Genomic DNA, 17,624 nt, shown 5'->3' on the forward strand with positions numbered 1-17,624 from the left:
GAATCCGTCCGACATGGTCGTTGACGTTTAATAGTCTCTTGCTACGATAGCCTAGCAACGCTAGCTGGTTACTTGCTTGCTTCGTCCGTAAAGTGTTGGGAAAACTTTAGTCTTACCACTCCGTCAGCAGTGCTGGAGTAGATGACCGAACCACAACTTCTGACACCATGTTTGTCGTTTAATAATGACTCAGGGTTCGTGAATATCATCGAGCATCATTTACTTCGAAACAAAGCAACCATTACACGTTAGTCATCACATTCCAGGGGGCGGGTCCCTTTTCTCTTGCCCCGTCTCACTGCGTGCATGCGCAGCATACTAATACGGAACAGGTATATTAAAGCAGCATTAATGAACAACATTGGTCAGATGTTCTACAATATTCAAGTGCAGAAAGTGGACACAACAACATAAATAACTCTACAACATGAAGCTGCCAGACACAGAAATTAAAACCAACCAGACAGGAAGCACAAGACTTGTTGCATCCGATAACAAATTAAAAAAAAAAAACACACACACACACACACACACACACACACACACACACACACACACACACACACACACACACACACACACACACACACACACACACACACACACAGTTAGCAACAGTTCCTCAGTTTGTTCTGCTGTTGACCTTTGCCTTAAATGCTTGAAACTTTCAAAGCTAATTGAGTTCTCTCTTTTTTTCTATAGTCAAATGATATCATTGGTTTTAGTTTTACGTTATTTTAAGTTACAACACTGGCATGTACACAGAGCTTTTCTAATCTTACAAACCACTCAGTCTACTTACACTACAAATAAGAATGCAGGCAGTTTAGAGTAATAGAATAACCTAAAATGCAGATCTGTGGACCGTTCGTGACGCCATGTTAAAACTGTCTCTCCATTGTAAGAACTGCAGTCCTGTAAACATTAACTTTTTATAAATCATTTGACAACCAGCAGAAAGTTTTTGTAGTATTTAGAGCCATAGTGAGATATTTCTTTAAACAATGTATTTTTATTAAGAGTTTTTTCTTCATACATATAAACAGAAAGAGAAGAAAAGGGTTACATATGATCTGTACATTTGGGGTAGTTAGCCCAACACTTCCCACTTAGCAAAATTGGTATGGCCTAGATCTGGCCCACACAATGTGCTTACACAAGGCCCACATACCGCAAAGATTGACAGCCCTTTGGTGGCCCAGATCTGGTTTGCCAGATGTGGCCCCACAGATGGGCCAGCACAAGGCCACTTGCAGACACACTGGTGGTTCTGTGTTGGCCCATGTGTGGACTACCTCTGGCAAACCTAATCTTGGCCACCAAAGGGCCGTCATTCTTTGCGGTATGTGGGCCATGTGTAAGTTGTGTGCAGCCACGGACCAGTTGTAGACACACTGTTCTGTGCTGCCCAGATGTCAGCCTATTGTGTACTTTAATCAAGCCATGTCATAACAATATGTGCCAGAACATGCAAAAGTAACATGATGAAACTCAATGAATGGACTGACTCTTATATAGCACTTTTCTAGTCTCCCAGATTACTCAAAGTGCTCTGTACAACATGCCACATTCACACACTTTCTCTAAACTGAAAGAGACTGGGACAAGAGACAAGACCAGCACATGTGGATCAGTGAGGCTTCAGCAGTTTTGCATCTGTCACAAACAATATGGAGAGAATTTAGGATAGATACAAGTTAATCTGGATTTTGAGAAATGGGTTCTTTGCACCACTGCAAACTGGATTAAACCAGGGCGGGCACATAATGATGTTGTGTTTACGTGTTTGAATATGGAGGCACATGTTTCGTCAGAGATTGTCATGTCTAAATCTTCTACTACAGTGTCTTGAGTTTTGATGAGGTATGTGTCAAGTTTCATAGTAAGATATTTCTTTAAAACAGATGGGCATGCTGCCCTCTTCTGGTGTAAGTACAATTTTATTTATATAGCACATTTCTAGATAAAAGATCTCAAACTGCTTCCCAAAGTATAAAACAAAAACAGAAGTTAATAAAATGCAATTCTAAAAAGATGTGTTTTTAGTTGTTTTTTTAAAAGTGACCACTGAGTCTGCAGATCTTGAATTCCGAGGAAGAGAGTTCCACAGTCTGGCGGCCACAGTGGCAAAAGCTCTACCACCCTTGGTTTTCAGCCTTGTATGCTGAATAACAAGTAGGCCCTGTTCACAAGGCCTCAGGGACCTACTAGGGACATAGGGCTGTAAAAGTTCAATGATGTACGCTTGTGCTTGTCCTTGAAGAGCTTTAAATGTCAGAACCAGTACCTTAAAATGGACTCTAAATTCAACGGGGAGCCAGTGCAGCTGTATAAGCAACAGTGTCACATTGGACTACTTAGATGTTTTTGTCAGAAGCCTTGCAGCAGCATTTTGGACAACCTGCAGACGCTCCAGGGAGTTTTTGTTTAGACATGTAAACAGTGAATTACAGTAGTCCAATCGTGATGAAATGAATGCATGAATAACAATCTCCAGTTCAGTATGAGATACTATAGGGCTCAATTTAGAGATGTTTCTTAAATGATAGAAGCAGGAAAGAACCAGAGATTTGATGTGAACATCCAGAGTAAGAGCAGAATCAAAGGTTACCCCGAGGTTCCCGATAGACGATTTCACAAATGTTGAAAGAGGACCGAGTGGAGAATGCGTGTAATGGACCCAGGTGCGTACACAAGTGAGCAGACGGGAGTGAGCTTTAACAGAAGGCGAGCCTTTAATATGGCTGAAAACAAGGTGTACAAATACAGCAGGGATAACGTGGCTAAACAGAAACCTAAACTGGGAACAAACGATGGTGAGGCTATGGCTTGGAAGACAACAGACCAGGCATGGAAACACGGAGGGTGGGAACACAGACGACGCGACACAGACTGTAAGAAACACAGAGACTAAATACACATGAGGGATGATCAGGGGAAGTGGCCACACATGGGAACGCAGCTGACACACATGAACTTAACGACAGGACAGGAGGAGTGAAACTGAATACACAGACAGTGAATGCAGGCCTTCAAAGTAAAACAGGAAACATGAGACACGAACCGGGGAGACGTAGTACAGGGGGAGGTGACAATACTGACAGCATGAACTTGACAGTACAAGACGCACAGACATAAACACACGAAGGGCAAGGGAGACGTAATGCAAGGGTGATATATACAAATGGCTGGACTACCTTAATGAACCTAAACAATCAATAAACATCAAAATAGACTAAACACAAAACACCGGGTCGCACGACCCAGGACCATGACACCAAGAGCATTTATTATGTTAGGTACATGTCTGTCCGGAGCACATACAAGGACTTCAGTCTTTTCTTCATTAAGTTGGAGGAAGTTGTCAGCGATCCAGCCTTTGATGGATTCTAAGCACACATTTAGAATCTGCAGCTTAGAAACATCTTCAGGTTCAAAAGAAATATATAACTGGATGTCATCTGCGTAGCAGTAGTAGCAAATGTCCTCAAAGGGCTCAAAACATGCTGGAGAGGAAGTAGATATATTAAAAACAATAAGGGCCCCAGCACAGAACCTTGTGGCACACCATAAGACAGGGATGTGTACTTAGAGACCGCGACAGAAAAATATTGTTCATAGAGATACTATGAAGCAGAGTTGCAGTCTTACACGCCTCTCTGCAGCTTCTCTCTTCCTGCTACCCCCCCAAAAACCCATCTCCATAGAGACTGTGCCAGCTCCCAAACAGACAAAAACAAACTAAAAACCAGCAACAAACAACTTAAACATAAACAATTACAAAGAAAGAACAATAAAGTATCCACATCTGAACCAAAGAGTAAAACAGTGAAATGTGGATTATTAAATATTAGGTGATCAATTGATCAACAAATCGATTCACTCTGCCTTACAGAAACCTGGTTGCAGCAGGATGATTATTGTGGGTGATTTTAACATCCATGTAGATTCTAAAAATGACAGCCTCAACATGGCATTTAATCTGTTATTAGACTCAACTGGTTTCTCTCAAAATGTAAAAGAACCCACCCACCACTTTAATCACACTCTAGATCTTGTTTTAACATATGGCATAGAAACTGAACATTTAACAGTGTTTCCTGAAAACCCTCTCCTGTCTGATCATTTCCTGATAACATTTACAATAATTGATTACACAGCAGTGGAGAGTAGACTTTATCAAAGTAGATGTCTTTCTGAAAGCGCTGTAACTAAGTTTAAGAATATAATCCACCCACTGTTATCATCTTCAATGCACTGTACCAACATAGAGCAGAGCAGCTATCTGAACGCTACCCCAACAGAGGTCAATTATCTTGTTAATAATTTCACCTCCTCACTACGTACGACTCTGGATACTGTAGCTCCTGTGAAAACTAAGGTCTCTAATCAGAAGTACCTGACTCCGTGGTATAATTCTCAAACACGTACCCTAAAGCAGATGACTCGTAAGCTGGAGAGGAAATGGCGTGTCACAAATTTAGAGGATCATCATTTAGCCTGGAGAAATAGTTTGCTGCTTTATAAGAAAGCCCTCCACAAAGCCAGAACATCTCACTATTCGTCACTGATTGAAGAAAATAAGAACAACCCTCAGTTTCTCTTCAGCTCTGACTGTTTTGGAGTGTAATTTGTTTCATAGTTAGATGCCTGACTGACAACTGTATAAAACGAAAACCACACACAATATTCGAAGCACATTGCGCACACTATGGGAATTTACGACTGTGCGTAAATTCCCCCTAATTTTGGTATGATCCGAGCTTGGGCACTAGGCGAGGGGGCGGGGGGAGCTACTGCCTGCGAGTGCGCTGTTGGAAATGTGCAGCCAGGGAGACAGAGGAGAGCTTCAGTTTGACCAGGAAGCAAATCATCCGTACTGGACAAATAATGTAAATACGACGGTTTATCACAAAAGATTGATATCAAACTGATCACTTGACCCATATTACGTTACTTGCTCTTTGAGTGAATCAACAAATGGCGAAATGAAAAGCCGAACCACAACAATACTGTTTTTTAGAGAGTCTTAGCTTACATGTGTGTTTATTTCATATTTTCAGTTATTACCCTCCACGGCTAAATAAAGCTCTCTAAATCGGTTTCAGGTATGTACTGATGAACACAACAATGGACATAAGGGGCTTCTTTCAAGAAAAAACTCAGGTAGATGTTATTTTATATATTATGCTTTGTATGTTGTTTAGTATATTTCTATGCAAAACAAGAGCATTTTCAGCACACAGCAGTATATTCACAGTTGAAACCAGATATTTACATACACTTTTTTTTTTACTGTTACTGTTAAACATCAATTTAGAGTAAACTTGTTTTGTTTTAAAATAAATAAATATTGAAATATCATTTGAATTAGTTAAATGTCAGAATAACGAGAGAAAGAGCTGTCTATTTTAATCACTTTCATCAAATTTAGGAGTACATCTACACTAAGTTTATTGTTAATTAATAAGAAACTCCAGACGATTCCATTCTGAGCTTAAGAAGCTTCTGATAGGTTAGTAGAGTCCATGTGAGTAAATTGGTGGCACACCTGTGGATGCATATAAGGCAAAACACAGAGCCTGTTTCTTTGACATGGGAAAATCAAGAGATGTCAACCAAAACACCAGGAAAAGAATTGTGGAGCTCCATAAGTGTGGCTCAATTGTGAATACAATTTGGGTAATACAGACAATTTCTCTCTTTACTCTTAATTTTAACAATTTCTTAAAATATTTATTAATGTAAAAAAAATAAACAGTCTGATGTGATGTTACAATTAAAAAAGTGTTTGTGTTTTTATCTGAAGAGTGTGTAAATATCTGGTTTCAACTGTATATTTGATGATGTTGGTGTTTGGCTTGATTGTCAGCACAAAGAGGGTAAGAGAGGAGCAGAGAGGGAACAAGAGCAGGTGAGACATGTCAGACATTCTCTGAATATTTGCATAGTCATTCTTTTATTGTTTTTATGTTTTCATTGCAAGAAACTTTATTTCAATTGGTGAAACAAGGCAGCAAGGACTGAAGTGTAGTAAAAGAAACTTTACAGGTTTTAAGAGGTTTAATATTTTTGGTTAATGTGAGCATGATCAAAACCCTGAAAATGGATTTCAGATCTACTATAACAGTCTACATTGTTAAGCTGTGGTAAATGAAGGCTGCCTGTGGACATCAGATGTCATACAAATCTCTGCATGCCTACTGACTGTTTCAACCAAGAGTATAAGTGTAATGGAGAGTCCCGCCTTTGGTCAGGAAGCAGTCATGCTGATAGGTTCCCACCTTGAGCTGCCTTTGGCAGACTCCCAGCTGATCATCAAAGACCAAGTCTACGTCATAAACCTCGAGGGTCAGCGTGTCATTTTCCTCAGTGTAGAAATAGGAGAATTCCTCTTCCCACCAGGGGTTCGGGTCATTGTAGCGAACAGATGTTTTACCCAGAGAAGTAGAACCAGAGGACACTGTGACATAGGCATCTGTGGTTAACAGGACAACGGTGGGAAGATCAGTCGCTCGCAGATCATACACCTTGAGTTGGGCTTCGACCATGATTGAACTGCACATGAGCAGCAAAAGGACGAGGGGCACACTAGAGTCCATGGCTTTGCTGGAGGCTGTGGAGAAGGAAAAGTAGATTTACATTTTAGCCAGGATACCTGGATCGACACAGTCAGCCTTGTGAGGGTCTATTTTATATTGGAACACATTTATGCAATCCTCAGCATTGTCTACATATATATTCTCTGTGGACATTGCAGTGAACGGTGTTCCTGAGTCTGTACAGACATTTTCACTAAACAACTGTGTATGTTTTTAATGCAGTGCTCCATATCAACTCTCTTCTCCTTTACTTCTCTCATAACTACTTCACAGTAGACTCCACTCTTAAAATTAAATGCATCTTGTGGCGGAGGTGTGGTCCGGGGCGCGGCTGCAGGGGAGAAGTGGTGCAGTGAGCTCAACGGGGCGGTGCTGGTGAGAACAGCTGATGGCGATTTGGACTGATGGTGGTTTTCCTTCCTTTTATATAGTGAGGTGGAGAGGAACGGAGGAGGAAGACGCTGCGGGAACCGACCGCTGTCAGACGGTGTTCTGTTATAATTCCGTGGACACTCTCAATAAATGTGGAATCTGATGATAACAACCTGTGTGTGGGTGTATCTGTGCATAGCATACGTCACACATCTATTGGTAACAGTAAAACTGAGTGATCCACTTCCACTAGCCAGTAGTTTGGAAACAGCAAAGTAAGCCACCATTACAACCTTTACAACCTTTACAGTCAACATAACAAAAAAGTATATAAAATCACAAATACCTAACATTAAACAGGAAAAAAAGGTTTGACAAATCAGAGACCTGTAGAAATGCTATGTATAGTCCTGATCCCCCAAAAGAAAGAAGCTTATTCCTTTGTTATTTAATATTAAACAATATTTTGAATATTGAGTGAATTTTCCATGGGCACAGTTCAGGTATTCTTTGGGTTTCAGGAAAGTTCTTTAGGATTTTTCATGCTATGTGTAACATGTCTTCTTGCCTATTCACAGTCAATTCTGTGTGTTACAGGAAAAAAGCTTTTTCAAAGCAAAATGTTTTCTGTTGTCTTCACATTATAAAACATTTAGCATAACTAAAAACAGTAACAACATGATCTAACTCAGCGGTCTCCAACCTTTTTTGCGCCACAGACCGGTTTATGCCCGACAATATTTTCATGGACCGGCCTTTAAGGTGTCGCGGATAAATACAACAAAATAAAACTAGTACCGGTACTGAAAAAAAGAAAATGTATTCATAACACACATGAAAAGACCCAGGAAAACCAAGTAAACGATAAAAACGATAACAAAATAACGCTGAAAACCGATAAAAACCCTGAAAACTATACATTTCACACCTGAGCCTCAACTCGCGCAGCCCGGTACCAAACGACTCACGGACCGGTACCAGCCCGGGGGTTGGGAACTGCTGATCTAACTCATCTGGGAATTATGAGTTTAGATCCATTTTAGTAAATCAGAGGGTCACAAATGGCTTTTAGAGCACATGTTATTCTGATTGGATTAGAACAAGGAAAGCGTTACACTGTAGACTTTTAATTTGAGCAGAAAGCAAGAAGCAGTTCTAAACTCTTACCTGTAGCTTGGTCTTGTCTCTCGCCACGTTACCTGCTGTTCAGGATGTTTTAGAGGCTGACTTATCAGCTTTATGTCAACAATACACTGGCCACACAACCTGCTCAACTCCCATGATTATATAATATGTCCGAATTGGAACATCTGCTTATGGTGTCTTGTTTGGCCACCTTCTCCAAACTCTCAGAGTGCTGTGAAACCGTGTCACATCCAACTTGTTGCATAGGCCACTGTTGTCACTTGATCCTCCTTAGCTGTTAGTTTTCAGTGTGCAGGGCAGTACAGTTTGTTTGTTTTTACAGTCTAGGTATGCATGTGAGGAAGTAAAAAAGACAAAAATTTGTAACAGCCAGGCTGAAGCTGATTTTGTGAAGAGTGAATAATGGATTTAAATGCTGACAAAATGGGACGTGGAAAATAACTTGAGTAAACCAAAAACGAGCCTTTATTGTGGCTGATACCAAAACACAAGAAACAAGGCGAGGTAAATATCCTTCGTGGTCCAACCTATCCCAGAATTCATAGTGAGCCATCCGTCCACAACCATGTGCCACCTTTATATTGTTAAATTGTTTGTTTGATATGCTTTTACATTTTCATGTGAAGCACTTTGTTATAGTTTCTTGTCTTAAAAAGTGCTATATAAATAAATTTTACTTACTTACTTACTATTCAACTCAAGCAGCTGAAGTTGTAGGATTAACAGATGCATATTAAATGATTTAAAATCCACAAGTTACCTTATATAGATATACACTAACAGTCAAAAGTTTGAATACAGCTTCTCATTTAATGTTTTTTCTATATTTTTACTACTTTCTACATAGTAGAAACAAACGGAAGACATCAGATATATGAAGCAAGATATATGGAATTATGTAACAAAGAAAAAAATGATAAATAACTCTAAATGTGTTTTATATTTTAGATTCGTGAATGTAGACACCCTTTGCCTTCTCTCAGTGAGCTTCACGATGTAGTCACCTGAAATGGTTTCACTTCACAGGTGTGCCTTGTCAGGGTTCATTTGTGGAATTTCTTGCCTTCTTAATGGGGTTGGGACCATCACTTGTCTTGTGGAAAAAGTCAAGCTAGTACACAATACAATACAATTTTATTTGTATATCACATTTAAAACAAGAGGTATGCCAAAGTGCTTCATAGAACCAATTAAGAGCAATAACAGGTACAAATACACTGACAGGTGGGAGACATAACTAACCAATAATACAACAGACACAGTAGGCACAAGCCAAAAGGCTGAAGGTTAAATCATTATAAACATTAATCAGAGCAAAACGATAAAATGCAGTACACTTACAAATGCGGGCTCTAGGCAGCCGGGAAGGCTAGGCTAAATAAACACGTTTTTAATTGAGATTTAAAAGATTGAATTGGATCAGACACTCGAATAGCTTGAGGGAGATTATTCGAGAGGTAGGGTGCAACAGAGGCAAATGTGCGGTCACTTCTGGTCTTAAGCCGAGATCTAGGTCCCACCAGGAGCATTTGGCCTACTGATCTAAGCGCTCTCCTAGGGGTATAAAGGCTGAGGAGATCAGTAAGATAGCTGGGCACGGTATTATTTATGATTTTAAAAGTGATCAATAAGATTTTAAAATCAATACAATATTTAATAGCCAGTGCATGTCAGAAAGAACTGGAGTAGTAGACTCAAACCTACCAGTCCCAGTTAAGAGACGCGCAGCAGCATTTTGAACAAGCTGCAGTTTGTGAACTAGGGCAGCAGAGGTGACAGCCCTATTTGACAACTGTTAGAATTCATATTATGGCAAGAACCAATCAGCTATGTAAAGAGAAACAACAGTCCTTCATTACTTTATGAACTGAAGGTCAGTTAGTCCAGAAAATTGCTAAAACTTTGAATGTGTCCCCAAGTACAGTTGCAAAAATCATCAAGTGTTAGGACGAAACTGGTTCACATGAGGAAAGGAAGACCAAGAATCACCTCTGCTGCTGAGGATAAATTCATCTGAGTCACCAGCCTCAGAAATCCCAAGTTAACAGAACCTCAGATTAGAGCCCAGATAAATGCCACACGGCGTTACAGTAGCAGACATAGCTCTACATCAACTGTTCAGAGGGGACTGTGTGAATCATGGTCAAATAGCTGCCCAGCTGGTTTGCGTTTAGTTGGACCATCATTTATTTTTCAACAGGACAATGACCCCAAACACACCCCCAGGCTGTGCATTTGACCAAGAAGTAATGGAGTGCTGCACCCGATGGCCTGGCCTCCACAGTCACCTGACCTAAACCCAATCAAGATGTTTTGGGATGAGATGGACGGCAGAGTGAAGGAAAAGGGCCAACAGGTGCTCAGCATCTCTGGGAAACCATTTCAGGTGACCACTGAGAGAATGCCAAGAGTGTGCAACGCAGGAATCAAAGCAAAGGGTGGCTATTTTGAAGAATCTAAAATATGAAACATTTTGAGTTATTTCACACTTTTTTGTTCAATACATATGTGATCATTCATAGTTTTGATGCCTTCAGTGAGAATCTAAAATGTAAATATTCATGAAAATAAAGAAAAACCATCAAATGAGTGCGTGTCCAAACCTTTGACTGGTAGTCTGTGTCTTGCTATCGCTGTCACTGTCTCTGTTGCTCATTCACTCTTCCTCTTACTGGCTGCTGATGTCACTTTTCACCCTCACAGTCAGCTGCTCAAAATCCAACTCCTTCTCTGGGCCCCAGCAGCTACTGAAATACTGAAATAGGGCAGGCATGATTAGAATGATGGATCCCGGCTGTCTCGGCCAGCCTCCCCTATCACTGCCCCTGAACACACTGGACTGCCCCTCCCTTGTAGCCGAGCTGCAGACCAAACTGCCACACATATGTATTTTTAATAATTTCCCTTTGACTTGCTGGGTTTCAGAGTTGTTTGGTTGTGATATTTGGTTCAGAAGCAGTCAGTGAAACCCATTCCACAGCTGGCTGAGAATCAAGATCATCATTTTGAGAGAATTTTGAGTTCCTTGGAAATCCTGTGTATTCTCAAAATGGAGAACATCATGAGCATGCTGATCATCCTGCACCCATCGCTCAGGCAAGAACCTAAACCCCAGCCTCCAGAGTTGAATGTGGGCCTCGTGCAGCCCCAGCCTCACTGTAACCTCGGTATCACGAGTATCATTTGCAACTTGGGCAGCCTGGACAGCTTGCATATCCAGGGCCAGTCTTTACTATTTAATGGTTTCTGGTGTTTCTTGGCTGGCTTTTCATTTTGCGATTCATGACATTTTGTTTTTTATTACAACATAAAAGCTTGGCCCAATTTAAGTCATGCAACAGGACAATGACTATTTTCATCTCTCTGTTGAAGATAAACATCACAGTCAACAATGAAACATATTCACTGGATTAAAACGATGGTGCTGCTCTATTTTTACCTGTTACCATGGTGAATCCTGATATCACAGATAGATTTAGTGTGCATCTTTCCGTATCTGTTTAGTATGCGTGTCTTATCATTTCCTGTTTTATTGTGAAGGTTTATTTTCTTGTATGTGATCACTCTGAAACACTTAAAGCCTTCATTGGAATATGAAAAATAACAAACACAATGAGAAGAAATGTCACGCAGTGGCGGTCCTAACCTGTTTGGCGCCCTGGGCGAAGACTCCCTCTGGACCGCCCCGCCCTCTCCTCCCTGTGCCGCAAGCAGCAGGCGCACCTCGCAAACGGAGGGCGCCCTTACTCCCACTATAAAGCCATAAAAAGGACAAAAAGGATTGTCCCAGTTTCTGGAACCTCAGAGGGGACTGGGGGCTTTGATGTTTCACTCCAGAATTTGTTTTTTTAACCATTCAGAGGTGGATTTGTTGCTGTGTTTTTGATCATTTCCCTGTTGCACAAGTTTGCTTGAGCTTCAAGGCACAAACCGATGGTCAGGCATTCTTAAAGTGACTTATTATTAATTCCATGTATGTATATGAACATACAGTCACTTCATGTTTCATTCAATTTATCCTAGTAACCATAGGCGTATTCTCATATAAACATTAATTTCAACATAACTTCTTTTTAATTCAAATGGATAGAAATATTTAATCTCTTCAAAAATCTGTTTGTCAGTCACAATATTCTCAATATGTTTCTTTTATTAAATCATACATGTCAGACATTCTCTGAATATTTGCTTAGTCATTCTTTTATTTTTTCATGTTTTCATTGCAAGAAACTTTATTTCAATTGGTGAAACAGGGCAGCAAGGACTGAAGTGTAGTAGAAAAACTTTACAGGTTTTAAGAGGTTTAATATTTTTGGTTAATGTCAGGATGATCAAAACCCTGAAAATGGATTTCAGATCTACTATAACAGTCTACATTGTTAAGCTGTGGTAAATGAAGGCTGCCTGTGGACATCAGATGTCATACAAATCTCTGCATGCCTACTGACTGTTTCAACCAAGCGTATAAGTGTAATGGAGAGTCCCGCCTTTGGTCAGGAAGCAGTCATGCTGATAGGTTCCCACCTTCAGCTTCCTTTTGCAGACTCCCAGCAAATCATCAAAGACCAAGTCTACGTCATAAACCTTGAGGGTCAGCGTGTCATTTTCCTTAATGTTGAAATACGAGAATTCCTCTTCCCACCAGGGGTTCGCGTCATTGTAGCGTACAGATGTTTTACCCAGAGAAGTAAAACCAGAGGACACCTTGACATAGGCATCTGTGGTTAACAGGACAACGGTGGGAAGATCAGTCGCTCGCAGATCATACACCTTGAGTTGGGCTTCGACCATGATTGAACTGCACATGAGCAGCAAAAGGACGAGGGGCACACTAGAGTCCATGGCTTTGCTGGAGGCTGTGGAGAAGGAAAAGTAGATTTACATTTTAACCAGGATACCTGGATCGACACAGTCAGCCTTGTGAGGGTCTATTTTATATTGGAACACATTTATGCAATCCTCAGCATTGTCTACATATATATTCTCTGTGGACATTGCAGTGAACAGTGTTCCTGAGTCTGTACAGACATTTTCACTAAACAACTGTGTATGTTTTTAATGCAGTGCTCCATATCAACTCTCTTCTCCTTTACTTCTCTCATAACTACTTCACAGTAGACTCCACTCTTAAAATTAAATGCATCTTGTGGCGGAGGTGTGGTCCGGGGCGCGGCTGCAGGGGAGAAGTGGTGCAGTGAGCTCAACGGGGCGGTGCTGGTGAGAACAGCTGATGGCGATTTGGACTGATGGTGGTTTTCCTTCCTTTTATATAGTGAGGTGGAGAGGAACGGAGGAGGAAGACGCTGCGGGAACCGACCGCTGTCAGACGGTGTTCTGTTATAATTCCGTGGACACTCTCAATAAATGTGGAATCTGATGATAACAACCTGTGTGTGGGTGTATCTGTGCATAGCATACGTCACACATCTATTGGTAACAGTAAAACTGAGTGATCCACTTCCACTAGCCAGTAGTTTGGAAACAGCAAAGTAAGCCACCATTACAACCTTTACAACCTTTACAGTCAACATAACAAAAAAGTATATAAAATCACAAATACCTAACATTAAACAGGAAAAAAAGGTTTGACAAATCAGAGACCTGTAGAAATGCTATGTATAGTCCTGATCCCCCAAAAGAAAGAAGCTTATTCCTTTGTTATTTAATATTAAACAATATTTTGAATATTGAGTGAATTTTCCATGGGCACAGTTCAGGTATTCTTTGGGTTTCAGGAAAGTTCTTTAGGATTTTTCATGCTATGTGTAACATGTCTTATTGCCTATTCACAGTCAATTCTGTGTGTTACAGGAAAAAAGCTTTTTCAAAGCAAAATGTTTTCTGTTGTCTTCACATTATAAAACATTTAGCATAACTAAAAACAGTAACAACATGATCTAACTCAGCGGTCTCCAACTTTTTTTGCGTCACGGACCGGTTTATGCCCGACAATATTTTCACGGACCGGCCTCTAAGGTGTCGCGGATAAATACAACAAAATAAAACTAGTACCGGTACTGAAAAAAAGAAGATTTATTCATAACACACGTGAAAAGACCCAGGAAAACCAAGTAAACGATAAAAATGATAACAAAATAACGCTGAAAACCGATAAAAACCCTGAAAACTATACATTTCACATCTGAGCCTCAACTCTCGCGGCCCGGTACCAAACTACTCACGGACCGGTACCAGCCCGGGGGTTGGGAACTGCTGATCTAACTCATCTGGGAATTATGAGTTTGGATCCATCTTAGTAAATCAGAGGGTCACAAATGGCTTTTAGAGCACATGTTATTCTGATTGGATTAGAACAAGGAAAGTGTTACACTGTAGACTTTTAATTTGAGCAGAAAGCAAGAAGCAGTTCTAAACTCTTACCTGTAGCTTGGTCTTGTCTCTCGCCACGTTACCTGCTGTTCAGGATGTTTTAGAGGCTGACTTATCAGCTTTATGTCAACAATACACTGGCCACACAACCTGCTCAACTCCCATGATTATATAATATGTCCGAATTGGAACATCTGCTTATGGTGTCTTGTTTGGCCACCTTCTCCAAACTCTCAGAGTGCTGTGAAACCGTGTCACATCCAACTTGTTGCATAGGCCACTGTAAGGATCACTTGCTGTCACTTGATCCTCCTTAGCTGTTAGTTTTCAGTGTGCAGGGCAGTACAGTTTGTTTGTTTTTACAGTCTAGGTATGCATGTGAGGAAGTAAAAAAGACAAAAATTTGTAACAGCCAGGCTGAAGCTGATTTTGTGAAGAGTGAATAATGGATTTAAATGCTGACAAAATGGGACGTGGAAAATAACTTGAGTAAACCAAAAACGAGCCTTTATTGTGGCTGATACCAAAACACAAGAAATAAGGCGAGGTAAATATCCTTCGTGGTCCAACCTATCCCAGAATTCATAGTGAGCCATCCGTCCACAACCATGTGCCACCTTTATATTGTTAAATTGTTTGTTTGATATGCTTTTACATTTTCATGTGAAGCACTTTGTTATAGTTTCTTGTCTTAAAAAGTGCTATATAAATAAATTTTACTTACTTACTTACTATTCAACTCAAGCAGCTGAAGTTGTAGGATTAACAGATGCATATTAAATGATTTAAAATCCACAACTTACCTTATATAGATATACACTAACAGTCAAAAGTTTGAACACAGCTTCTCATTTAATGTTTTTTCTATATTTTTACTACTTTCTACATAGTAGAAACAAACGGAAGACATCAGATATATGAAGCAAGATATATGGAATTATGTAGCAAAGAAAAAAATGATAAATAACTCTAAATGTGTTTTATATTTTAGATTCGTGAATGTAGACACCCTTTGCCTTCTCTCAGTGAGCTTCATGATGTAGTCACCTGAAATGGTTTTCACTTCACAGGTGTGCCTTGTCAGGGTTCATTTGTGGAATTTCTTGCCTTCTTAATGGGGTTGGGACCATCACTTGTCTTGTGGAAAAAGTCAAGCTAGTACACAATACAATACAATTTTATTTGTATATCACATTTAAAACAAGAGGTATGCCAAAGTGCTTCATAGAACCAATTAAGAGCAATAACAGGTACAAATACACTGACAGGTGGGAGACATAACTAACCAATAATACAACAGACACAGTAGGCACAAGCCAAAAGGCTGAAGGTTAAATCATTATAAACATTAATCAGAGCAAAACGATAAAATGCAGTACACTTACAAATGCGGGCTCTAGGCAGCCGGGAAGGCTAGGCTAAATAAACACGTTTTTAATTGAGATTTAAAAGATTGAATTGGATCAGACACTCGAATAGCTTGAGGGAGATTATTCGAGAGGTAGGGTGCAACAGAGGCAAATGTGCGGTCACTTCTGGTCTTAAGCCGAGATCTAGGTCCCACCAGGAGCATTTGGCCTACTGATCTAAGCGCTCTCCTAGGGGTATAAAGGCTGAGGAGATCAGTAAGATAGCTGGGCACGGTATTATTTATGATTTTAAAAGTGATCAATAAGATTTTAAAATCAATACAATATTTAATAGCCAGTGCATGTCAGAAAGAACTGGAGTAGTAGACTCAAACCTACCAGTCCCAGTTAAGAGACGCGCAGCAGCATTTTGAACAAGCTGCAGTTTGTGAACTAGGGCAGCAGAGGTGACAGCCCTATTTGACAACTGTTAGAATTCATATTATGGCAAGAACCAATCAGCTATGTAAAGAGAAACAACAGTCCTTCATTACTTTATGAACTGAAGGTCAGTTAGTCCAGAAAATTGCTAAAACTTTGAATGTGTCCCCAAGTACAGTTGCAAAAATCATCAAGTGTTAGGACGAAACTGGTTCACATGAGGAAAGGAAGACCAAGAATCACCTCTGCTGCTGAGGATAAATTCATCTGAGTCACCAGCCTCAGAAATCCCAAGTTAACAGAACCTCAGATTAGAGCCCAGATAAATGCCACACGGCGTTACAGTAGCAGACATAGCTCTACATCAACTGTTCAGAGGGGACTGTGTGAATCATGGTCAAATAGCTGCCCAGCTGGTTTGCGTTTAGTTGGACCATCATTTATTTTTCAACAGGACAATGACCCCAAACACACCCCCAGGCTGTGCATTTGACCAAGAAGTAATGGAGTGCTGCACCCGATGGCCTGGCCTCCACAGTCACCTGACCTAAACCCAATCAAGATGTTTTGGGATGAGATGGACGGCAGAGTGAAGGAAAAGGGCCAACAGGTGCTCAGCATCTCTGGGAAACCATTTCAGGTGACCACTGAGAGAATGCCAAGAGTGTGCAACGCAGGAATCAAAGCAAAGGGTGACTATTTTGAAGAATCTAAAATATGAAACATTTTGAGTTATTTCACACTTTTTTGTTCAATACATATGTGATCATTCATAGTTTTGATGCCTTCAGTGAGAATCTAAAATGTAAATATTCATGAAAATAAAGAAAAACCATCAAATGAGTGCGTGTCCAAACCTTTGACTGGTAGTCTGTGTCTTGCTATCGCTGTCACTGTCTCTGTTGCTCATTCACTCTTCCTCTTACTGGCTGCTGATGTCACTTTTCACCCTCACAGTCAGCTGCTCAAAATCCAACTCCTTCTCTGGGCCCCAGCAGCTACTGAAATACTGAAATAGGGCAGGCATGATTAGAATGATGGATCCCGGCTGTCTCGGCCAGCCTCCCCTATCACTGCCCCTGAACACACTGGACTGCCCCTCCCTTGTAGCCGAGCTGCAGACCAAACTGCCACACATATGTATTTTTAATAATTTCCCTTTGACTTGCTGGGTTTCAGAGTTGTTTGGTTGTGATATTTGGTTCAGAAGCAGTCAGTGAAACCCATTCCACAGCTGGCTGAGAATCAAGATCATCATTTTGAGAGAATTTTGAGTTCCTTGGAAATCCTGTGTATTCTCAAAATGGAGAACATCATGAGCATGCTGATCATCCTGCACCCATCGCTCAGGCAAGAACCTAAACCCCAGCCTCCAGAGTTGAAT

At 40.5% G+C, this 17,624-nt stretch overlaps 2 long non-coding RNA genes across 2 annotated transcripts; both read right to left on the minus strand.

The window, feature by feature from the left end:
• Positions 1–5,940: 5,940 nt before the first annotated feature.
• Positions 5,941–8,376, minus strand: LOC309699402. Its single transcript, XR_014274322.1, has 2 exons — positions 8,142–8,376; positions 5,941–6,616 (listed from the first exon to the last, which is right to left on the minus strand). It is a non-coding gene; the product is annotated as an uncharacterized lncRNA (long non-coding RNA).
• A 3,871-nt stretch (positions 8,377–12,247) lies between these two features.
• Positions 12,248–14,709, minus strand: LOC309699585. Its single transcript, XR_014274405.1, has 2 exons — positions 14,502–14,709; positions 12,248–12,976 (listed from the first exon to the last, which is right to left on the minus strand). It is a non-coding gene; the product is annotated as an uncharacterized lncRNA (long non-coding RNA).
• Between the last annotated feature and the right edge of the window lie 2,915 nt (positions 14,710–17,624).

Source organism: Aulonocara stuartgranti (genome assembly GCF_965226115.1).
Source record: "Aulonocara stuartgranti genome assembly, chromosome: 22".
Taxonomy (NCBI): domain Eukaryota; kingdom Metazoa; phylum Chordata; class Actinopteri; order Cichliformes; family Cichlidae; genus Aulonocara; species Aulonocara stuartgranti.